We start from the raw sequence: 25,680 nt of genomic DNA, 5'->3' as shown, positions 1-25,680 counted from the left end.
TTTTGCCTACCACCGGTTGTCACTATTCTAAGATTTTTTTTTCAGTCTGCATTTTTTCGACCCCAATCTCAACCCCATGCAGCAAAAGCCGAATGCATTCAATTCCAGATGTGTGATAGGTACAGTTGAAAATGTGACAAAGGATAAAATGGATGCTAGTATATTTTCTTTGTTGGATTTGCATGAAATGCGAGTGCAGAGTGTAACTATGGGACTCGGCGGCGTAATTAAACACACTCGCGTGAGGGTAGGAGCCGCACCATTGTTTGTGTTTGAGTGGAGATCAGCATAAAGCCCCTTAACCATACACGGCTTTTCCAACAAATCACACTCCTGTGCCCCAGCTGTGATTTTTCATCTATCGAAGGCTTAACTCCGTGACTCTATGTGTAGTGTTTTGGATCGCTCAGCCACAAATTAAATTTGAATTTTTTTTCCATAACAGGTCAAACATGTTGAGAGGCTAAACACAACACACCATGAAATTAGATTGTTGTTGGAATTGCTTGGGTTTTATTTTGATGGCAATTTTGAGCGAGAGAAGTGTTTGCTCTCAGATCCTTGTTGTGGCTGTGGTGCACTATAATACTGAGCAGAAAAATATCCTCCCTCCTTGTCTGTAGGACATTGCAGGTTGACGCTGAGAGTGAAATCAATCCTTGCGGAGGTAAATGTATTTGTTGAAGATGATCAAATGCCGCTAGTGGGATCATTGTTGCGTTATAAACAAACAACCAAACCTTGACAGGTTGGACCGTGGAAGAACCTCGGCTGGCGTATTATGCGAAAGTATGTCTGCATTCCTGCAACACACTGTAGCTGACATGAAATGATTTTACGATAGACGTTCATGAACGCCGTTCAAGTTGAGAAAATGAATGACTCGGCATATTTCTATCATCATCGGATATGACTAACAGTTCAACTGATCTTGAACTGACGTTGCTGTGGTGTTAAAATTCTTTTTTGGTTCATTCCTTGATTGTTATAAATCCATAGGGTATATTTGAACGGGATCTAGCGATCGACGTGATGATTTTGCCATCGTTCTTATCCGTAATTACGTATTCAGCAGCAGGAATGCATTGCTTAGGCACTTAGTCTGTGGAAGGAGCTTGAAAATTGGGCAAAATGTCGGATGCGTCACGCTCCACAACGTATTCATCGGGGGGTTGACAAGGTCATTTGAGGTCGTTAAACAGCAATCAGGCGCTAGGACGTCGAGGGGTGGAGAGCAATTACGCAGATCACCCAGCCCCAATGCAGACCTGTTTGAAATTGCTAAAGCTTCAACAAATATCTTCAAAATCTCAAACATTTAAGATCATTTGTGCAAATCAGGTAGTGATGTCGATGCATGGCTTCGTCAAGCTCATTAATTATCATTCAGGTAAGACACGACGGCAGCGGTAACATTAACTCAAAAGTCTACAGAAATATTTTATCTGTTATCAAGTGGCAACAGGCTAGCAAAACACTACGGGAGTTCACTTACAGAAAGAAATGGAGGATTTCAGACTTGTTGAGTTAATCACCAGAACTGGCTGAGAGGAGACTGACAGGAGTAACCTCCCAAAATAAACGGTCAATGAAAGAGACTGCCTGGGAATGTTCACAAAAGCAAAATGTTTGGGGATGTCAGTGGTTCACAGTTGTTGCCAGTTGAGGATTTGTCACTGAATTCTTACTCACTCCAGTATTTGTCAATCTGTGTTATTCTTAGCGCTAAGCTAAAAACTCATTTATTGCAAAATACATGCTGTCTTGTTGCAGATGTCAGTTATGTTGATCTCATGTGTCTTATTTATCTTTTTATATCAAACCAATGCAGCAAAAATAAAGAAATACAATTTAATTATTTTAGATGCGTGGTGTGAAAGCGGTTATGGTTTTGAGGTTAAGGTTTAAACGCTGGAATGAAGAAAAGAGTTAATGAACAGCATGCGTAGCAACACAAAAAGTAGCAAGGCCCTTAACTGGCAGCCCTCCAGTTGCCACACAAACAACAAAAGCCCCTTGTGCTTAAATCACACGCATTAGAATTGGCAGCCTCATTCACAGGCAGGATGCTGCCAGAATGACTGCAAGCTTTCTTTCTTGCAAAATGTTCCTCCTCTTTTCAAATGCATTTTCCACAAGTCATTTCATACATGTACAAATTGAGCTTCACACTGACTAAACTACAGTGAAACGCTTCCGGTCATTTTTAAAAAGTGTTGTTAAGTTTGTATTTCTGCAGTTTGAGGGAATTTTACAGCATTAAATTTCATCCTCGGAGTTACGAAAAAAAAATCTGTATGTTCTGATTCGGCCAATGAGAGCGTTGCTATCATTTTAACATCAGCCACTGATTGGCTGTTGTGTTCTGCCAGCCGACTCACAGTTGTTGATAACTTGAAACACATTAGAGAGGTGCCATCCCTGCGAGAAAATAAACAGTTTGGAAATATGGAAATGCAGTGATCAACATCTGTTGGCAGTCAGTGATCTCGGAATAACTCTCACACAAATACAACATTGTGACAAGCAGCTTTGATTGAATCTAAAATTCATTACGACAGCAATTTTATAATAAAATAATACAGACTATATGCCTGAGTAAAGGTGGCATTATTGCAGGGTTGGAATAAAAATGGAAATGGTGTCTCACTTTTCGCCCAAGTGTGTTTGTTATGCCAATCCATGACCTGCCCATCTGAAGGCCCGCTAAGCTCTTAAAGCCGCTATCACCTGTCGCTGCGCTGTTTGCCTCATCGCTGTGCACATAAACACACCTGGCTGGAGATTCCGCAGATACTGATTATATCCCTCTATCATTTCTCGGAGACTTATTTACCACCCTTTCCTGACACGATGTTAATAGGGCTGACAGGGGGGGAAGGTGTAAAAAAAAAAAAAAAAAACTCCTTTGGCCTTGTACTTTTAATAGCTGTCAATTTCCCGTGTTTCACCGCAGCTTCCACTTTTGTGTCGATTTAGATCGTCAATCTATAAATATATAAATAAATATATGGAGTCCACAAGCTCATTCTCTTTTGTCTCACTCAGAGCTGACAGAAGGAAGCCATCGATCTTCATGAGGTTTTGATACACATCGTTTCACCTTCTGCGGTACCTGCTCTATCAGGAGATTGGAGGGGAACGGATGACTGATCAGACTGATAGAGCTTCTCTCACATTTCAGCGTCTTGCAGCCCCCCCCCCCCGTCTTCATTCGCTTTCCGCATTCCGCTTCATCCACTGCTTCTCGCACCCCCAACAGAGTGATTAAACTTTGAACAGCTTTAGCATTGTGTACAATGCGTCTTGATGGTTAGTTGCTAAGTGAAGCTAAGTAACCACATGAAATTGGATTGCGATTCTGTATATTCTATTTTTTATACCGTATATATGAAATTCAAATACAATCTACTATAGCAGGGGTGCCAAACTAATTTTTGTCACGGGCCGCATCATAGTCAGTTATTATGACTGTCAAAATCAGAGAGTAGTAAAAACTTAAAATATTTTTAAAAATAAATGCAATTTTTCTATTTTTTTTTAAAAGTGAAGACAATTTGTAATTTTAGTATTGACACATGAAGTCGATGCACAATTTGGGTTCGCGGGCCACATAAATTGATGTGGCGGGCCGTATCTGGCCCCCGGGCCTCGACTTTGACACCTATATAAGTGAAAGCGACGTGAAAAAAAAATCACACACTGCTCAGGAATTATTTTAGCTGGAATGTAAACATTCTCAGTGATTTACAGGGAAGAAGAAGCAATCGTCGTAAAATAAGACAACCCTGAAAATACTCAGCCATTGCAGCAGTCCATAAAGAATTTTTCTTTCCAAGTAAAAACCAGTCAGCTTGCCAAAAAAATTTGTATAGGTTAGCTTTGACTTCCTAAAAGGGTTAAAAGCTTTTCTGCAGCTTGTATCAGTCATCGCATGAGGCAATGGAGCAAGTTGTATATTTGAGCGGAATAAGATGCTGCGAAAAGGTCGGAGAGCATCTGAACTTGTCATGAATCCAAAACAGGAGGTAACCTTGTCTCAGTAAGGATAAAACATTCCGGTTTGTGCGCGTTGACAAACAGGATATATATACAACATGCAAGTTTCTCGGCCAGCCCGCCATAAGAAAATCAACAGCGCTGCAATGTGTTAAAATTTCATCTTAGTGTCGCTGAGTGTCTGTTCCACTGCTGATGAGATGATTAATTTCAGATATTGGCCAATTTTCTGCAAGACCAGGCAATAAGAGCTAAAATGACTATTGAACAACACGATTTGTCTCTCTCTTCCCTGGAGACTAAAAAGCTATATTGTTTGTTTTTGTCAAAATTTGACATTAAGACAATAACAAGTATATTACGTGTCCTATTGTGAGATACTTGTGAAATATTCTCGCCGGAACAAAGTAATTTCGAATTCAAAAGTCATGGAATTCGCTATTCTTTATTAAATGTTACAAAATATATTTGATTGCATGTATGGTTGGATAGAACGCCTTCTTCCATGGAATCATCTTCAAATGTAGTTGCAGTTGTTACTGCTGTGTTTGCATAATCTTGCGAATGCAGCTCATGCAGCGCAGAACAGAAAACATCACACGGCAATAAAACGAGTGTGAATGCACACTCTCAGCATTTGTTAAGGAATGTAAACATTTCAAGGCTGCTTTGGTTGTTATTTGTGATCATGTCAATCTCCAACCCCATTCAATCCAACCTTCTTATTTTTTCTTTTTTTTTTTTTTTACATTTACCGACAATCTCCCTGCACCATCTTCCTACACCACAAGTGTGGATTGCCTGAAGATATTTTAATATTACATGGCATCCTTTTGGCTTTAATAATTAAAAGCTGAACCATTGATGTTGATTTTTAAGCTCCCATCTTGCTTATGAGCAACACCATAATATGCATTGGGGGGAAAAAAAAATCATTTTTATATCTTGCTTCTTTCTTTTGCTCACAAAACACCTGAATGAGGCTGCCGATAATTTATATTCCTAGCTGGCTCAAATCCAATTTAACTCTTGTCGTAAAGTCACACGGAGCGTTCCTCAACACAATGAGGCGCTTTACAGCCATTTGAATTAAGTAAGGAATGCAAAGTAGGGTGACAATAACAACAAAAAATATTCTGGGAAAACAATTTTCTGCTTGAATTAGCCAACATTAATTTTAACCATTTAGAGCAGCGGGGTTGAGCTTTTACCGGCATAAATGAGAAGCAGAGTGAAATTAGGAGCATGCTAAATGAAGAGTAAGCTTAAGAAAGAAAAGTGTTGGCAACAGATAAAGGGCTTGGGAAGGAACGGGAACACGGCGAGGTGGGGAAGCCAAGCCCTTGCAGGTGGCCCCATCACCGCACAAACCTGCTGCTAATAGCTGCCATTCATTATCGATGCGCTTGTGTCTTGTGTAGGACCGAGAGCCCCATCCATCCCTGTCAGCTAGTGGCATGTCAATGACAAAACTTTAATTGCACCATTAATTAATAGAATGATTTTTTTTTTCCAGCATGGGCTCCGTGCCTGATGTTCACTAAGCCTCCTCCTGAGCGATTGCTCATGCCACGATACCGTTTAGTTGACACTAGTACACAGAGGGGAGAATAAAAATAAAAAAAAAACAAGTCTAAGTGGCATCCCAAGGAAGGCATGCTCAGAAAAGCACAGCGGAGGGCTATTGATTGACAAGATACTAAGAGTGCTTCAAGCAGATCGCATGTCGTCTTAGCATTTGTAGTGACACCTGCATGCTGACCCCAAAAGAAAAAGATAGATTATGTTATAGGGATCATCATAATTCATTACCGTATTTTCCGGACTATAAGTCGCTCCGGAGTATAAGTCGCACCAGCCATAAAATGCCCCAAAAAGTGAAAAAAAACATATATAAGTCGCTCCGGAGTATAAGTCGCATTTTGGGGGCAATTTATTCGACAAAATCCCACACCAAAAACAGTCATGAACGAGCAACAACAGGCTAAACGATAGCAACAACAGGCTAAACGATAGGTATGCTAACGTGACAAACACAAACAAAGAGCTGAGAACGGGCCTGACGTAACATATAGAGTGATTAAGGACAACTATTACATGAATAACATGTTTATAAAACCATCAGTGTCACTCCAATTCATTAAATAGCAACAACAGGCTAAACGATAGGTATGCTAACGTGACAAACTCAAACAAAGAGCTGAGAACGGGCCTGACGTAACATATAGAGTGATTAAGGACAACTATTACATGAATAACATGTTTATAAAACCATCGGTGTCACTCCAATTCATTAAATCCATCGATCGTTCTTTGTCAACAATGGGTGCGCGCGACTGAGGGCGCTTGCACTTCAAAATATTCCACAGGCTCATATAACGATAGATAAACTATATTTCAAATAACTATAATATAAGCCAATAATATTATCAAACCATCCGTGCACTTTAAATCCATTAAATCCATCGGTCAAATTCCTCGTCCTTTGTCAACATCGCCGCGCGTGCGCCCTGACGTCAGCCTCGTCTTTATTCCACAGATCTAGTATATAACTATATTGTAGCGTTAACAAAGTACAAGGATAGACGTGGGTTTGGTATACGGCTCTTTATTAAACAAAACAAACTTCCAAGCGTGTGGCGGCGTGGACTTCCAGACACGAGAGCTCCATGGCATAGGACCGGGCGTGCGTAATGGCCATGTCCGAGCCCCGCGCACCGTTCAGCGGACAGCCAATCGGCCGAGCGTCGGCCCCCGACTCAGTAGAGACCGGGCGTGCGTAAAAGCCATAATAGTTTTTCAAACCTTCTATGTCACTCCAAATCCTTAATTCCTTCAAACTCTTTGTCCTCCGTGTCACTTAGAAATGATCACCGCTAATGATGGTAGTCCTTGTGTGGGCACGTTTGTATGTAAACAACCGGCGCGCCGCGCTACTGACGTCACTTGAAATAGTAATCCATTGGTACATCATGGTTCTCCAAACTTTCTTTCTGCTGCTCGATTACTGTTTTCAGCTGCATATTTTACAACTTGAAGTTTGTAACCTGCAAAATATGAGTTTCTTTTTGGTGCCATTTTTCTTAAGCCCACCCAGTTGATGAGTCACGGCCAACGGTAACATTTAGAGCGCCCTCATCCAGTTTCGTCTGAAAATATAATTTTTTTGGGTTGTTTTATCAAAGTCAAAGTCTGCTTTATCGTCGATATATTTTTTTATATACTAAGACACACAAAGAGATTGAAATTACATTTCCACTATCCCTCGGTGAGATAGTACACATATGCATACAAGCAACACAAAAAAACCCCAAGAAGGCACTAACAATGAATAAATAAGAGTATTGAATAAATGATAAATAAACAAATAATAATAAATAATAATAATAAATATAAGAGGAGCAAAAATGGAGCAAGTGTACATACAGCAGACATTGGACTTGGATATGGTGCTTTAAAGTGTTAATTGCTTTATTTGATGTTTTCTCTATTTTTTATGTTTTGAATATGTTCAAGATAAAGAAATAAAAGCATGTGAAGTGATCAACTATACTAAAAATAACATGGGAAGTGGTCAACTATACTTGTAAGTGATGTCTTAATGATCAAGTAAAAATTTGTGAAAAAAAAACATATATAAGTCGCTCCTGAGTATAAGTCGCCCCCCCACCCAAACTATGAAAAAAACCGCGACTTATAGTCCGGAAATTACGGTAATATTTATTCCGAAAACACAATCGCCCAGGGCTGACATGCAAAAAGACAGACACAAAAATGATAAAGAGCACATACATCCAAATATTTGTGGAGGGTCTGATTGGTCCTAATATATTTTTCATTTTCAAAAATGCAAATCGGTGGTTTTTGATTAGTATGTCAACATTTAGCCAAAATGCGATACAATTACTACAAAAAAAAAAAACATCATTATCTTCATCGGCTTCAAAAATCCCCAGCTAACTTCTTTCCCTCACTTTTAAATCCGTCCACCCCCGTCGCCTTGAGTACCTTTTGGACCTTTCTTAACAAAATGCTCCATCTCACAGCCTGTGCTACTCGAGCATAAGTGGGCTCACCATTCCCCATTTTGTGTGTCCCCATGTCTTCTATCTCGCCTGTTTTTCTTCCAGAACTGTCTGGCGGGTACTGCGTTTGGGTTTCACTCTTAGCAGGGACATTCTGAATCAATGAGTGATGGTTTGTTCCTCAAAGAAAACGTGGGTTGGTCACATCTAGGTAACCATTGTAAAGTGTCACCGGTCTCATAAGTCCAATTCACACTGCACGTAGTTAATGTTCCAATTATAATGCTTATGGTTGAACATGGTGGATTTTTTTCATTTGGATCGGTCGGATTTTGAAGTGCTTCAGAGGAACTTTGAGTCTGTTTGGTACAAGAACATACAGTACAGTACAGCCGAACTGAAGTTCATGACTTTATGATACGGACTGCACCAAGGAGGAAAACGAATTTGAGGTTGTGGTGTAAAATGATTCCCTACCTTTTACATTTCAGTCAAGAGAATATTTCCACCAATATATTTTTGAATTAATAAATTCTCTCAAATTCAGACACTTAACGTGCACTGCTAAGCTCTCCACCTGAAGACCTTTGTTAAGTGCTGCTTTTTACTGTCAAAATGTAATCAAGATAAAATTGCCGTTAAGCTATTCATGTTCTTGAAGAAATCAGCAGAAATATGAAGGATATGAAACCCGCCATGCCATGAGCCAAGCAAGAGGGTGCATCACGAATGAAATGGCTTGAAATTCATGATGGAACGTCAAGAGGCTCGCTGGTTACGGAGCTGTGACCAGTGTCAAGTCCTCATCAGTCACAAAGGAACGGTGGGCCCAAAGCTGAATAAAGCATCAAATCACAGTGGCAGCCAAAGCCGTAACATTTCTGTCACCGGGCCAGATAAAAAAAAAAAAAAAAGAAAAATACAGCTGCTAGACCATTCCAGTCGGTGGTCAAAGAGGTCAATGAGGAATTGTTGACCATTACAATCAATGTAAATTTTAAACATAGCCTACGGCTGCTCATTTCTGTTTCTTTTCATAAGAGGTCACATTGTGTTAAGGAAATAACAAAAATAGAAAACAGCACAATGGATCACTTCAATGCACCCTTGAACTCATTCATGCCAGCCCAATGGACGTTTGGCAGTGAATGAGTAAATATTCTAAGAAGATTCCATTTACCATTGAATGGATGAACGACAGAAGAACATTACCAAAAAAAGAAATGCTATACCTACTATAGAAAAGCGGGACTTGAGTGGACCAATGGAATCGAATAGTTACCGAATTGAAATTAATATAATAAGCGAGTACTGTTAAGATTACAAACATTGCCAAATATGATAATGATTATTAGTGAAGGCATATTTTACAGATTTTGTATAGGACACAGGTGTCAAACTTAAGGCCCGGGGACCAAATACGGCCCGTCACATCATTTTTTTGTGACCCGCGAAGACAAATTGTGCAACAAGTTTACGTGTCATTACTAAAATTGCAAATATCTTCACTTAAAAAAAATATATATATATATCTTTTTAAAATATTTGAAAAGTTTCCCCTAGCTTATACTATATATAATATGAGGCGTTCATAAATTTTTTTGGGTTGACAAAAATAAGCTTGACACCCCTGAGGTGTACCTAATGTTCTGTCCAGTGACTATATGAAGACAAAGAGGCATGCAAAGCTCTCATGCATCGCACGTTTATTTCTCTTTGACGCACTGCCCGATCGGAACAGCTGCAATGCCGTTGCTGTCTGGTTTATGTTTGCTGCAGAGATACACTTCATCATTATCATAAAATGTGCAAAGTTGGAGTTAGCCAAGCTCCGGCGGGTGCTATTTTGTTGTGAGATTTTCCTCTCCGCTGCAACTGATTTACAGCGCAACGGAAGCAACGAATGCTCACAGGTACTGTAATTGTTCAAGCTAGTGCCACTGTGCCTGGAAAGCAAGCTGAGCCTTATCTCTCTTTCTCTCTCTCTCTGAGAGCCGCCTCTTTATTATTGTGTGATTCTCATCATTATTGCAGCAAGTACACATGATCATCACGCCTCATTACTTAGATTTGATATTAATGGGGACAATCTAAATAAATCAGCCCAGTGTTTCAAATGTCTAAGCACATAGAAAACACATTGGCCCCTTATCTTGCCAGCTAATTCAGTCTGAGTAAATGATGCGGCTTTGTGCTGCAAGAACTTGAAAAGAGGGAATATGTAAACATGTCTTATTGATCCTCGGAGTGATTCTGCACTGGCTCTGCCTTTGTCCGTGACCCGATAATGACACACAAATCCCAGCGTATGCACAGGCTGAATGCTCGGGATGTTTTATTGAAAAAGACAAGATGTAGCATCTGTTTGTCCACAAGCTTGCGTGAGAAGAAGCGAAGAGCAGCCTAGCCGAGGATAGGACGGTCCTGAAGTTCCACAAGCAGCAATCCACGACGTCTGGCTGCGTGTGATGCTGAAATCTGTCTCATCTCCCTGCCCTGCCTCACCCTCTGTGTGTCCTGCTTGAAATTTCTGTTTGATTCTTTGCCGGCGAGAAGAGGCAGTCATTAATACGCCGCAGTATCTTCCATGTCCTTTGGTGCTAAGGGAATCCTTTACCGCAGCCCTCCTCCGATGTTATGTAAATCCAAATGTGCATCAAAAGCCATTTGCCACATTAAGCGCAGCCCGCAAATATGCGATGTGCGCATGCAAGCAACCTTGACAAGCGTAACGCTAGCCGTTGCATCTCAAATTCCCTAACCTCATTTAAAAATCAACCACGCTTAAAAAATGAAGACATAATCAAGCAGCTCGCTTTGAAAATCAATAGATTGGGCTTGTTTACTTATGAATAAGAGAAATATGCTATTTGTGTCCGTCACATGCATGTGAGATATCCAGAGGAATTACACGCTTTGTAATGTACAACCTTTCCGCGTTACGGATTTTGTTCGGTGACAATTTAACAAATTAGGTGGATTTGAAATCACAAAAGCCTTCGCTGGCGTCTTTTTAATCGGCCTGTTTGATAAATGCCAGCGTGGTGACACAAGGAGGCCATGTCGATACCTTGGAAGTTAACAAAACAAAAAATAAAAAATACATAACGTTCAATCGTTGCTGGGATGAAGCCTTTGCTATCACGATGTCCTTCTCGGCGCTCAGTGCTGGGCTTTCACTGGTTCTAAATATAGCTAGATAAAAATTGCTAGCATGACTAACAGTATTTGAAAGATCATGACATCTACACACAAACATGTTGTTTTGCAAATGTTCTATCAGCTGCTTGCACTTGCAGCCCAAACTTGCGCTGAGGAGCACAAATTGTTCTGGTCCAATTTGCTTTGATTGGAAAAGTGTTCCGATTCTTCACCGCGTACAAAACAGCTTGACTATGACAAGTTCACCTGATTAAAGTCAGATAGAAAATCAATGTTGCCTCTTGTGAATCCAAGTATAACTTTGCGACTATTTTTTGCAACAATCAGTCCAAATAGATTTACATTGCGTCCTCCATGTACAATTCCCCGGCGCCATTTTTTTATATTTATCTGCCTTAAACGTGGTGCTTCTGTGTAAAAAGTTAATGTCATGGACTCTTTAGAAGCGGCTTCTTGTGGTGCCCCGTCCCACTCACGCTTGCATCTGTTCAGTCAGTCTGCATCTGTCAGCCTCCTCCCACCTTCACACCTGCCACACCCACTTATATGGACCTGCTGCACTCGGCCACCTGCTGCATCGATGTGGCTCACTGAAGTCCTTTTGTTCCATTCTGCATTTTGTCCTTGTGCTTGGATGATTCTGGACCCTTCTGTCCAACGTGGATTGGTTGAAACTTTAACATTACTGTGCTTTGCTCTTTCTTTTTGTTTACTTGTGCACCTTTTTAAATCACTTAAGTTTTAAATTTTTGGAACTGGATGGTCATAGTTGTGAGACCTGGATTCAAAAAACAACAATATCAAATCTGAGTCATTGCTAGACATGCTAATCCTGACTTTTGTCAAGGTGCCCTTACAAGCAAACCAGAACATATTCTCACATCTGTCCTTGCACGGAACACAGAATACACAGCAGAATGACAATTTAATTCCTCTTCAATAAAAAATAAAATAATCATGACTTCCTGTATTAGAGCGGTTTTAAAAACAAACTCTTAACCAGAAGTATTCATTTAGACAAAATCTCGGTTAGTCTTTTCATGGCTAGATTGATTGCAGGCGTATTGTATTGCTCACGGGTGATTAATCAATTTTTGCACCACCCCTGTTGCTTAGATGTTGTACACTTGCCAGCAAAGGCACCAAGCACAATTGTGTGTCGATTTTCCTTTCTTTCCATTATTCTTTCTTTCTTTTTTTTTTAACTCCGACTTAAATACCTCACTAATGTGTGTATAAAAAATGCGAGCAGTTGAATACACATCTGCGAAGCCGTGAGAAAATAGCAGGGTGCCCGAGTCATTAACCTTGAATTGTTTACTAAGCCTGCGTGAAACTTAACAAAGACAAAAAAACTTAAATAATGCCCAAAGAAATGAAACATGTAAAGAGTGCACACTGTTGAAATTTGTTAAATTAATGAGATGGAAGAAAAAAAAAAAAAATTCCAAAGGGCTGCAGCAGGTAGACCAGATGACGAGGTCAATGGGAGGCCCCGCAAAATTGATTATGATAAATGATGACAGATCAGAACATTTGCGCAGGCAGCGAGAGTCATTAATAGGAAAATTAGCAACCGTGGTCAAATCATCTGCAGTCTTCAAACGCTATGCGCCTCTTTTCATGGAAGCTTTAATATTGTCTCTGGAAAACTGAGTAATATCAACAACAGAGTACATTTAATATTTTATGAGCATTTTTTTTTCTTTCATTTTCCATTAAAAAAAAAAAGCACTGTCGACATAGAGCGCACATTATACACTGTAATTACATCCACTCATACCCCCGGAGTTGTGCATCGTGTGTTCGACAGACGAAATGTGTGCTGTCAATTGTATTTTCTCATAAGATGCCTTCCAATCATCTGCAACGCGGCACATATTTTCAGAAATAACTAACTCAAAATATGGTGAAAGCTAAGAGTTCTATTGCAATTTCCTTCCTAATATTGTCAAATAATTGAACATTCAGGCAGCCATCTAACTTCATCAGTTTGACTCGGAAAATGTATCACATCGTTATTTCTGGGGAATACATCACAAAGTGTTAACTGGGTAGTTCAAAACAGTACAAAACAATTTCATCTTCGATTAGGGTATAGACAACTCTTTAAATGATAATAAATTAGCCTGCTAGTAAATAAATTGGAATAAAAACAAATCAAGCAAAAGAATCATCTTAATTAACATGAGAATAAAAACGTTGAGATCCAACTTTGATCATTTCAAGTTTTAACAAATGTATAATGGACTCAGAATGTGAAGACACACGTCTAAGAATAGACTCCACATGATGAAGTTCTTTCTTCAAGCATGCAGCCACAAAGTCATTAACAGACTTGGCTTGATTTCAAGGTGATTCATCTTTTGCCATCACCTCCTCTTCCTTATTTCTGCTCATATATGTCGATGGAGAGAGGGAAACAATCAAAAATTTTAATTTGAACATATCCCCTAGAAATAAGCTTGTGTGTAAAATGGGCCGAAAAAAATAAAATAAAATAAATAAAAACACCAACCAAAAAAAAAAAAAAAAATGTTGGTCTGCCACAAGAGTTCTGATACACGACAGTTTGGCTTTCATGGGCTGTTGGGGACATTTGTCACTTTTTGTCAGTGACTGCATGTCCACCCTCCCTCCATCCATTAGCTGTAGCAGTTATCCTTTGGAGGACTGCAGTCAATCCTGGATGACATTGACACGTCGCCACTCAATCATAGGCCCGGCGCATGATGAAAGACAAATATTTATAGACTAAAGTTGTTTTTGTCCATAGGAGGAAAGTATACACCAAGAAAACATGGCCAGACATCCGTCGACAGACTTTTCCGATGGCACTCTATTCAATTGACTGCATTTGGCACAAATCAAAATTCTGAAAGGCTCCCAGATGCTTTTGGGCGCCTCTATCGATGCTTTTTTTTTTTAATATAACACACAAACACAAATCAAGAACTTACATACAATGTCTTGGAATGTGACCACAGGAGCAAAATGGGCCCAAATTCTCCTAGCGAGTGACTTGCTTAAGGAACTGAAGCATTAAATGAAAAAGTGGAATTTACTGCAACATTCATCAACTCCATCCAAACGAGTTTCTCACACACACCAAAACACTTTGTGCATTAAAATAAAAAGCAATCTCAGTAAATTGTGTTAAGCCAGGTGATTAAAGATAGTATTTATATTTTTAAATTATATTGCAAAAAAAGTTTTTGTTCAACTACTTTATATATTTATGAGCTAATTCCGAATGGGAAGCCGGTACCAAAAATGTGTATGGTATACCATCAGCATACCGTAATTTCCGGACTATAAGCCGCACCGGACTATAAAACGCACCAGCTAAAATTCAGGGATATTTTAGTTTTTTTCTTACATAAGCCGCACCGGACTATAAGCCGCAGGGTTCAAAATTTTGGAAAAAAGTTGTGGCTTATAGTCCTGAAATTACGGTAAATGTGGGGAAGGACTGAGTCCGTCAACCTTCACACCTCCATTTCCCTTATTGCAATGAATTTGAGCTTTCTGATAGCATTTGTCAGCATTGTCCATTTCTGAAGCAATCGCAAATTCTATTTTCCATCCTATCACCCACAGCGGAAATAATACAAAGGCATTTTATTCTCTTCAAATATGTTTTTGCAAACTTTCTCCTGTGAGGCGACGATTCTGCTTTGAATGCATTTTTTCGTGCTAAAAAATGCTTCAATGTCAAAGTGGGCATGATGCTGTGAAGACTTGACCACATGCATCGGCAGGAATCTGCCAATCCTGCACTTTTCTCCTTGTTCCGTATCCCTGACCTGCTTTTTAAAAAATATAGTCAGCAGCAATGCACCATCTCTAATGATGTGTTATCGCACTGGATGCCTGCATAATATCCTCAACGTTGGAAGCCGGCATCAAGCGCCGGCAAGACGGCAAGGGACACTTTAGGCAGATGGTGATACTTCAGTTGACAGAGAAAACAACCACCCCAAAAAAAAAAAAATTGCAGCTCAATAAATTATTGGATAGAAAACATCAATCAAAATCTTGCATTTCTTGATTATTTCTACATATGAATGTGTTCAACATTTGAATGGCATTGATAGATGTTTATCCTTACTGGCAGTATTTATTTCCTGGAAAGAAAGACGCACTCGTCATATTCATGCCAGCGTGTGAGAGAAACCTTGTGAGCAAGGCTGCTCAAAGACTCATCTGTGTTTGCATTTACTCACTGCCTTTATTTCAAAGCCTCTAAAGAGAAAGATGCAATCAAATGCAAAAAAAGGCTGTGAGGAAAATTTCACGACAGCATTGAGACATTTCTGCACGATACACGTCATTAACGCAGCGTCTCACTATAACCTAGAAGTGCTTCAGAATTTTTTTTTTTTAAATGTGCTGAAAAGGGTAATTAAAACTAACCTGACATTTGATGCTACTTTCGTTTCGGAGTAATTACAAAACTGTGTCACAAGTGCTGTTTGCTGAGACAAAATACGGATATTGCAGATTTTCCAGAAATGTTATACGCCCTCCGATTAAATGGTCGGGTGCAGGATGACAAAATATGATGACTCGTGTGAGTGGTGCATTCATTTAAATCAGGCAGCCATTGTGTATTGCTAGCAGCTGTTGGGGGGCCAACAAGTGCTAGCTGCAATGAGGTGCACCGCGGCGACTTTTAATTTCCCTCTCTCTATTTGCAGCCCACCCAAGAAGGAAGGAGAGGAAATAGATTCCCAGATTATTTCCATCTATAATTTCTTATCTGCCGCTTCTGCCTCCCCTCCATTGCCCCCGTGCAGGCGCTGCCTTTGACTCTGTACACTAATCTAGAAATTGATTTTGAGGAGAGGAAATTAGAAAGGAGAGCAATTCCATTTCAATTTTGACTTCCATTGCAACATGTTTGATGGCGGCCGGCTTCCACTCACGCCATGCCGCCCTTGTAACCTTTTGCAACCTGATGCCACCGTTTTAACCCTTCCCCCAGTAGCTTCTCAGTGTCGCTTTTTACCCAGCCCACATCTTTAAAAAAAAAAGAAAAACCAGTTTCCCATCCAAAGTGTGCCACCTGCTTTTGGCAGCTGCAAACCCTGGCAAATGTAGATAAATGAACAGAGTCACCTGAGGGACTTTATGAATCTGCTGCTGCTGCTTGGCAGATTTATTTGCTGGCCGCCATCGAGAGCTGCACTGCAAACAGAGATTAGAGCCTCTAGCAGCCTCGCTCTCGTTCCCGCTTCTTCTCCTTGTCCTTTGCTCCCTGTGACCACCACGACAAGGGCCCAGAGGTTGCTGACCTGTAATTCATCAGTATTGCAAATTGCAAAGTACAACCTTTTTTCTTTTTAACCCCTCCCCCACCCGCTATGTACAGACTACTTTGTGCCCTTGGGATGCCAGCAATGTTTGTTTAGTGCCTGATCTAATCTGGCATCATTATGCAGAGGCATCTTCACTAAATCTTACATAAATTATCTCTCGTTATTTTTATTATTATAAATATTAAGAAGACTACAGATGGTGTGTTGTACCATGTACGAGCAGCGTAGCTATAATATATTGCTTTTGCGCATCTCTTTTACTTTCAGTAATCTGAATTATAACGTGAAAACAAAATACTTTAATCTGCTTTTATGTTAACTCATTAGACAGACATAAACAACATAATGAGGTTTTTCTTTTTATCGCTCGTGTCAGCCATGACACGTTTGGAAGACACGCTCCAGTTTACAAATCACAGACGAGTTGAAATGAAACGAGGTTGGAAATTGTTTTTCCATGATCATGTCAATTTAGATAATCATGGAAAAAAGCAAATCGTACAAATGGGTGAAAAAAAAATGTTCTGGTTGAGTTTTGATTGTCACAATTATTTCATTCATCAAAATGTTTTCCAAAATGGTATGACTGGAAAAGTGTTGAATGTGATATGAGGCATTTCCACAAACAGTTTACTGTCCCTAAAATTCGGATTTCTTTTACATAAATGTCTCAAAGCAAAATTCTTTCTAATGGATATTTCAAACTGAAGAAGCTCACATTTCTCTCTTCCACTCTCTTGTTGCAAATCAGTGGAAGAGCAAGTTGAGTCGCACATTTGCTGAGCACACACATGGGATATCATTTAATACGCTCATTAATTAATTCTTGGCGGGATGCGGTTAAATTAATATTGAAGCAGACAAGCGCACAATTGTGTCGTTAGTTACAAAATGCAAGAATGCCTTTCATACTTGAAAACTCGGCAGAAGTGTTAACCTCAAAATAAAATGTTAAAACAAAGTTGATCTAATGATTACTATTTAATAAGCTTAGCTTCCATTAACCTTCAGATTGTTTTTTGGATCTTTTTAATCTTGACTGAATGAGAGGTTCCAAATATTTTTCAGCTACAAAATGATTCCCAAATTCGCTTTGACAGAATGGATTGCTTTAGAGCAGTTAATCGCATGCAGGTGAATCAATTACGACTGGAACACAAAAAACCCCACAGCGCTACATTCAGTTGAATTCCTCTTTGTGTGTTTGTGAAAATGTTTCATTGCCAAAATGTTCTGCAGCTCGAGCTGAGCATTCACCCCCCCCCCCCCCCCCCCAGAAAATTAATTGGCTCTGTGGCACACAAGAAAACAAAAGATTGCGACCTTTTTGTTTTGCGATGAGTATTTGTCTATGTTTAACAATGTTTGTGTATGTTTATCACTACCCTGATCAAAACACAGACAAAATATCTATACTAATACATATATTATTTGTTTGTGGGTGGACTGCTTTTATTTCAGCCATGGCTGCCGAGAAAAGAAAATGTCGATTTTCACCCTCTCTGCCTATTCACCACCTCATGAATTACATAATTGTAGTAACACAAGGACAAATGCAATATTGTAGATCATTTATCATGGAAGATAGTGTAATGTAAATTATTTCTTTGCCATTATCGGACAATTTCCTGTAAATGTATCACGTAGTGGACATTAATCCAATAAACACAAAGACCATCATTCAAGTATATTGCTAAGGCTATTCTTAAATCTTAACAGGTGTGTGTGTGTGAGAGAAAGTAAGTCTGCTATTTTTCTATCTATCTATCTATCTATCTATCTATCTATCTATCTATCTATCTATCTATCTATCTATCTATCTATCTATCTATCTATCTATCTATCTATCTATCTATCTATCTATCTATTCATCCATTCATTCATCCATTCATTCATCCATCCAGCCGAGATTCTGTATTTTTAAATGGTTTAAGTGAAGCAATGCAAACTTTGGTGTCTTTTTCCAAATGCAGGTAGGCAACTGAGATTGTTCTTGGTCTCTGTCTTGCAAAATAAATCTACCAAACTGGCATATTCTGGAAAAATGCGGTTGTTTTTTTCTTATGAATGATGCATTCGCGATACATATAATGGAGTGACTTATTTTCAGAAAAGTACATCCAATCATTTCATACAATGTGTTGAAAGCCACTCATTTATTCATTTTCTGTACTTAAGGGCAATCTAATGTCTACAATTAACCTCCATGTTCTTTCCGGACCACCTATACAGAAGCAGCAAAGGCACATGAAGGACAAGCAGAGTACAGAAAGGCTCAAGGCTGGATGGAGAACCTTCGTGCTGTGAGGTGGCAGTCCTAACAACGGCACCGCTGTTCCGCCATGCTGTTAAGAGATTGTTGCCCAGGCAAGCATTCTGACTTTACAATGGTCACTTTAAATGTGTAGGTGGCCTAAAAATAGTTTTTAAGAGTCATTCTTTCCCTTTTGTAAATGCCACGCAAACATCCATTCGCAAGGTTAGACGTCTCTGCCGTAGTCTGTATTTTAAATCCAATCTATCCTCTTTGGCTCAAAATTTAAATAACCTTTATCTGCTTTCATGACATAATCACCACCTTCATCCAAAAGTGTTATGCTTCCCTTTCATACGTAAATGAGGGAATGTAATTGCCGTGGAATGGAGCTTGCCTAGGCGAGAGCTCAGCAGCTCTGAGCCTCTGATCCGAGAACCGCACCCGATCACCACCTTGCACATCTATTGATACGCACTTTGGCCAGCTCCCCAATTACGGCTTCAACATTTCAGCAGCAATGAAAGGGTATTGCAAGAACAATTCAAAGTTTTACAATGGCAAAGTTCAGCCAGCCACACATTTGCTGCAAATGAGAGCCAATAAGAAGAGTCCAAATTGTTACTGTTAGTCATACCATAGTCAACAATAGACTTCAACCTGAGGTGATAGCCACATCGGGCTATTTTTTTTTTTTCTCACACTCGGAGCTGTTGCTTTTTGTAAAATGCTCCCGTGAGCCAATACATTGGAAAGTGCTGCTCTTGCTGGTCTTCCATGAGGTTGCTTGGCCAATTAGCAGTGCGCTACTGACACCTACTCCAACACTCCTGCTGCCGCTACAGATGAAGTAATTGTCAACCACACCAAAGATGGTGCTAAATTTCCAAACCCAACGAGTCAACACAAACAATAAAAATAGATCAGAAACTGTGGTAAACTTTTTTTTTTTTTTTATCTACCCGGCTTGTCTTCCTACACAGTGAAAATAGTAAAGTTGAACACAATGTACTGATTGTGGTCTAAAACTATTAAATTTTTTTTTTTTTATATGCATTTTCATGCTTGCTCCAAAACTGACAGACAATTGACATTAAAAATCTGTTAGAGCATACTAGTTTGGACTTTGAAACACATTCCCCTCATTTAAAATGCAATTAATCGGTTTCGAGGTCAAAATGTCACCAGTCTAAAACAAACCTTGAAGGTATTTTTTCCAAATTCACTTTCACTTGTCAGACAAGGGCTTTAAAGATAGTACAGCAATTATTTTTATGCTTGCTTATTCTACAAGGTGCACCAAAGTGTAGCGTGAGGTGTTGCAGTCTTACATCAGGTCAAACATGTCGAAGTTTTTTAATGTTTCAGAAGTTTGGGTGAAAATTCTGAGGTCTTTTTGAATTGTGAAGCTGCCGCATTCATTTGACTTCAGAAAATCTAGTGTGAACTCTCTGACGCTCAACCAATTGATAAACCTTGTGGGACAAACTTAACATGTGATGTGAATCATTAATTTCTAACGTCAATCAGAGTCTCCCTGAGGTACGAGAGTGTGAGTGCTGTTTGGCTGTGAGTGAACAAGTGACTCGCATAAAGTGAGTGATTCATTGATGAGTCGCATTTTTTTACTTGGATTTTTACTTACATTTTGTCTGGGATGACTAAGTGAATGAGTCAACTGAGACATGAATACAAATGAGGTCTGTCATTAGGATTAATTGGCAGTGTTGGTTCCATCCAATAGGCCACAGCCTCACTCCATGTGCTCCATCTTTGTGCCCAGTCTAAATCTGGCGCAGTCGATCAGATGTGTACGAATGGAAATGGCAGTTTGCGCCGTGGTGGGCGTGGGCACAGCTGACTTGCCTCGCTGCCATTCGATGCAGTTCCTCTCATTTCCTTGTAAATTTGCAAAACTGATTTGCTCCAGTCCATGCAGGAGAGCAAAGTTCAGAAGGAACTGCAAGCAGACCTCCAGGGGCAGATCATGTAAAATGAGCCAGGGTGAGTCCAGATCACTGCTGCCAAGTGGGCACTTCCAATCCATTTTAAAAATGCCAGCAGCTTCACCGGTACTTGAATAATAATTTTTTTTTTCACAATATCCGCTATTGCACTTCCGGCCATTAGGTCATTGCCGTTTATTTATTTAGACTTTTAAAATACATTCTGTCTTGTCTATATTCCTCTCACAATGTACGATTCAAAAGGTTCAATGCTACGCAAGGTGCTGTATAGCCTTGAGAATCACAAACGTTGTCAGAAGGCAAAACACGGCCTTGAAAATTTTAAAGCACAAAATCTAACTTGGTAATTAGATGCTAAATTAGTCTATGTGGACCAATTAGGCAGCACAAGACGCAGCGGCTCTGTAATGCTTTGTCAACAGAAAGGAAAGCGGTACAAGGAGACAGACGGGTTGAAGAAGAACAAGTTGGAATGAGAGACCGAAAAGGCAGCAGGCCATGAGTGCATGCACCCAGATTAAAGAAGGGGAAGACGATCAAAGATGTGCGTGTGATGATTAAACAAACCTTTAGAAGAAAAAAGCCTCCCATCATTTCCTGTATTAGGTTTGAATTAAACTTTAATGCCGAGACATTGCTTGATCTCGTCTCTACAAATGACGCTGCCTTGATTTGGATGCTGGAAATGTAAACGAATCCCTTAGCTCCATAATGACTCGCTCGAAATACTTCAAACTTTACTTCCTTCTCGTTTAATCTCGAAACAGGACTGTTGCTTCGGATGCAGTTCATTAAAATAATACAAAAAGGCGTCACAGGTATCTTGGTTTAAACACAAGATGTTGTTTTATTCTCAAGTTTGATGATTTTTTTCCTCCAATGTTTTGGCTCTGCATCTTTTGTTTTCACTTGGGGTGTATTCCAGAATGCACGATATAACTCCCAGTAAACTAACCCTAAAATAAATGAGACCGTATCAAAAGACTGGTAAGAGAAATACTGAGTCAGGTATAATCAGGCACGAAATGTTCTGTACCTGAGAAGTCATTAACATGTTAGTCACCAAGATGGGCCCACTTTTATATATTTTTTAGGTCTGTTATGGCGACACAACTAGTCTAAAATTTAAGATTTCCATGGCTCAGATGATCATTGGATTTTCAGTGCGTACCCATTCTGCTTTGACTCTTGGGGAAAAAAAAAAAAAACACTTCCTGTTGCTCATCAAAGATTTATTTTGATTACTATGAAACCCTTGCATAAGTTTCTTGAGAATAAGATTTTCAACCTCATTATGCATATTTTGCTCATATAGAAATGTAATAATACTGCGCTAGAAAGATGAACCAATTGTTCAATGCTTATTTTATTTCGCTCTCACTATTAAAGTGCTAAAGCTAAGATGACCAAATGCATTACTGTAAATGTGCATCTTGTTTTTTCAGCAATTCTTTGAACACTTTGGGGAAAAAAAAAAATGCTGAATTTTGCTATTTGGCTCTTTCCCCGTGTCGTACAATGATCTATTGATAAGAGTAACTGTATATTGGGGGGCTTTAATTGGCCATGAAATCAAGTGCAGGTCGTCTTTGTTGTGCTTGTGCACCTGCAAGTGAAAGATAAGGGCCCCCATGATAAGAGCCGTCGACCTTCTGACATTTCTTGGGACAGTCAGCAATGAGCTTGCTGGTCACAGCCCTGTGAAAAGAAAGAATCCGGATTGTTGAAGGATTAAAACAAAACAGATCTTTAAAAGCTTCTTTTTGGTTCCCATGAATAATTCACCAATTGGACAGCGTGGCCTAATTTTGAAAGGTTAAGCAAATATCGTCTACTAAATAAAAAATATCAAACAAAGATAACCTGCGGTATGTTCAATAATAAATCATTGTGATTAATATTCCGGTTGAAAACGGCAAGACTTCATCGTGTAACTTTGATGTTACTGTGCAACAGTTATTTCAGTAGATATGAGAGAATTCTAAATAAAACTGAATTGATATCTGCCATGCAAGAAAAGAATGTCATTTTGTGACATGATGGATAGACGGAATTCGTCTGTTTATTCGGAAAGGAGAAATTGTGAAATAAATACTCCAAAAGTTGTGGGACAGTGACTTCCGTTATTTTGCTGCAGACTTTTGGGCTTGACATAAAAAGAATCAGTTAAATTTTTTTTGTGGGTTTTCTGAACAAGTGACAACTCACTTTTGAACACTGTTGAATAATGCGTGACCCGGTGACATCTCCAAACCTTTGCATTCTTTTTGTAATGCTTTCCTCGCCTTTTACAAATCTCAAAATCCTTTTCGGAATCTTGTAGATTTCTTTTTTACTTTCAGTGTGGCGCCTGACTTGGCCTTCCTAAAACTTCTTTGACCCGATGTCCTCCTTTGTTGGCAACATGTTTTCGGCATTACTATCTTCTCCATTTGCTTGAAATTGGCAGAGCAAATATTTCTGTAGACGTCTGAGTTCATTTTGCTGATACCATCACATGTTCCATCAATGAAGATTAATGAGCCTGTCTGAGAAGAAGCCATGCAAGCCCAAACCAGGACATCAGCTTCTTTGCAGAATGAGCTTGTATGCTTGCTATTGTGAGCAGATCTATTCTTTTTTTTCAAGCTTTAGCCTCCCTGTCACTTGGTAAAGGTTAATCTTGGCCTCATCACTTTAGAAAACCATCTCACCAGATATTTTGAGGCTCGCCTCTGTTCATTTATTCATGAAGTGCAAACAGGCGATTGTGATATCTTGAGTCTGTTGCTTAGCACGCTTCAGAAGATTCCAGACGATTCTATTGGCTATACACTGTTTATGTAATTTGCTCAGATTTTCTCTAAACTGTACAATTGGCCTTTTTTTTTTTTTTTCACCATCAAGTTTACATTTAGTACAATTTATGACCGAAGCAATAATACAAAATGAAGGTGGAAACATTGCACAGCACGAACAGAACCGCTTCAGAGTTATGACGTATGAACAGCTGGACCGCCTTAGGGCCCGACGTGATTCATGCTAGCTAGTCGATGACTGAGCACCGAAAACCTGAGCGCAATAAGGTCTCAAACACGAGACAAAAGAGTGGTGGTCATGAAGGATCCTCACGAGGATATGATGGTCTCCCACTCTATATTATAGACAAGCTGTCAGGCATCACTTGATTTACCAAGCCTACAAATCAATGTCCCCAACTTAGCTTGTCATTAGAATAAGTCACAACTGGAGCTGACTTGGTTATAAACTGGAGATCAACTGTCAATAAGAAGATAGACAACCATTCACAAAAACACCTTGGAACGAATGATGGTCTGATCAAGCTAAGTTCCTTCAATGAAAGAAATGCTGTGCTGAAATTACTCCATTTTATTTCGTCAAATGGTTTCACAAAATAAAAAATCATCTTTCAGACAGGCTTTCAAAATGGATTTGGACCTGGACGAATTTATTCTGTGCAACTACTTGATGAAATAAAATGGAGTAAATTCAAACAGCTTTTTTTGTTAGTGTTGTAAGAACCTCGGCGGAGCCAACAAAAAAACACCTTGGACATAGAAAGCAACATATTGGCCAACTCAGACTCAGTCATGTGACAACAAACTGGATGCCAGTGTTGTTTTCTTCTCATGACTGCACTGGCATGAATCCTCCCCCCTCCCATAGGCAAAATGATACCAGATGTGTTTTATGAAAAATACTACCAGCCTTCATGCGTGGGGTTTGCATGTTTTCCTTGGCATGTTTTTCCCCGGGTACCTCCCACTTTCCAAAAATGTGTTTTTTAAGTCAGTCGAAGGTGAGAATTTTATCTGTGAGTGTGATTGTGGAGTGTTAATAGAAATGTTAATAACCTTCCCCCATACTTGTTTGGTTTTACATGAGCAGTCAAATAATTTTTATTTTATTTTTTTAAATTTTATTTTATTATTTATTATTTATTTTTATTTATTTTGGGGGGGCTTTTATTTTTAACTTGACCGTAGCAATGAAATATACCGTAATTTCCGGACTATAAGCCACACAATAGTCACAAGCAACACAGCCAGAATAAGCAGGAGCCATAGTAGTGTTTCAAAATAGTATTTTAGTTGTTGTTTTTTCTTCAAGATACCGCACAACAGTGGTCCACAGCCTTTTTACGAGTGTATAAAAGTGATCAAGTCATCACAAAAATCACGAAAAAAATCTTATATAAGCCGCACCTGACTATAAGCCGCAGGGTTCAAAATTTTGGAAAAAAGTCGCGGCTTATAGTCCAGAAATTACGGTAGTTGAAGAAAATCTTGATCCATTCAAGTGCCTTATGTTTTTCCAACTTTGAAAATATTTTTTGGCACTGATTACCTTCCGGCGTATTGCCATTGAATCACTTTGATGTGATTTACGTTTCTGTTTTAGAGAGACTGTTGCAGTCCCTCATCATGACTTGAGCAACATACTGAGAGAGCAGCTGTCTTTTGTGTTTCTGCAGCTACCGCAGGGGCTGAAAGCGTTTATTAGAAACAAGACATGCATTGCATCATCCTAAAGCATACTTTCATAGAATGTATTCTGTCACAAGGCCAGGAAGTACAATTCCTTATATTTTGTATCTCTTTACCGTCTTATTGTTGGAAATGCGCATTGTCCTTGAAAATGCCTGTCTCTATTACTTGCTCGCTCTCGTGTAGCCTACACCTGCAGGCATGGAGAATTCTGAAGGTCTTGGGGAGAAAATTGCATACAACACTGGCTATATAACAGAAAGTGAAATACAATATTAATGTAGAATTATTTCATGCTAAATACCTGCATGCTGTTTCAAAGCGTAGTTTTTTTTACGGATCAAATTGGCTCAGTTGTAGTCTATTATCTTCCGCAGCATGAATTATTTTTTCTTCTTCATTTTTGTTCAAATATCAGTGAAGGTGACCTTCCAATTTAGCTACTGTGGCCTTCAGCTTGCATAA

General features: G+C 39.3%; 1 long non-coding RNA gene across 1 annotated transcript in view; it reads left to right on the top strand.

Moving 5' to 3' along the window:
• LOC125967743 (uncharacterized) overlaps positions 1 to 20,231 on the top strand; it is a 136,460-nt gene extending 116,229 nt beyond the window's left edge. Inside the window, exon 4 of the long non-coding RNA XR_011086704.1 lies at positions 18,740 to 20,231. This is a non-coding gene — a long non-coding RNA (uncharacterized lncRNA). The remainder of the gene's footprint in view (positions 1 to 18,739) is intronic.
• The last annotated feature ends 5,449 nt before the right edge of the window (positions 20,232 to 25,680 follow it).

The sequence above is a fragment of the Syngnathus scovelli genome, chromosome 4, assembly GCF_024217435.2.
Source record: "Syngnathus scovelli strain Florida chromosome 4, RoL_Ssco_1.2, whole genome shotgun sequence".
In the NCBI taxonomy this organism is placed as follows: Eukaryota; Metazoa; Chordata; class Actinopteri; order Syngnathiformes; family Syngnathidae; genus Syngnathus; species Syngnathus scovelli.
This window is presented reverse-complemented; position numbering and strand designations above follow the sequence as displayed.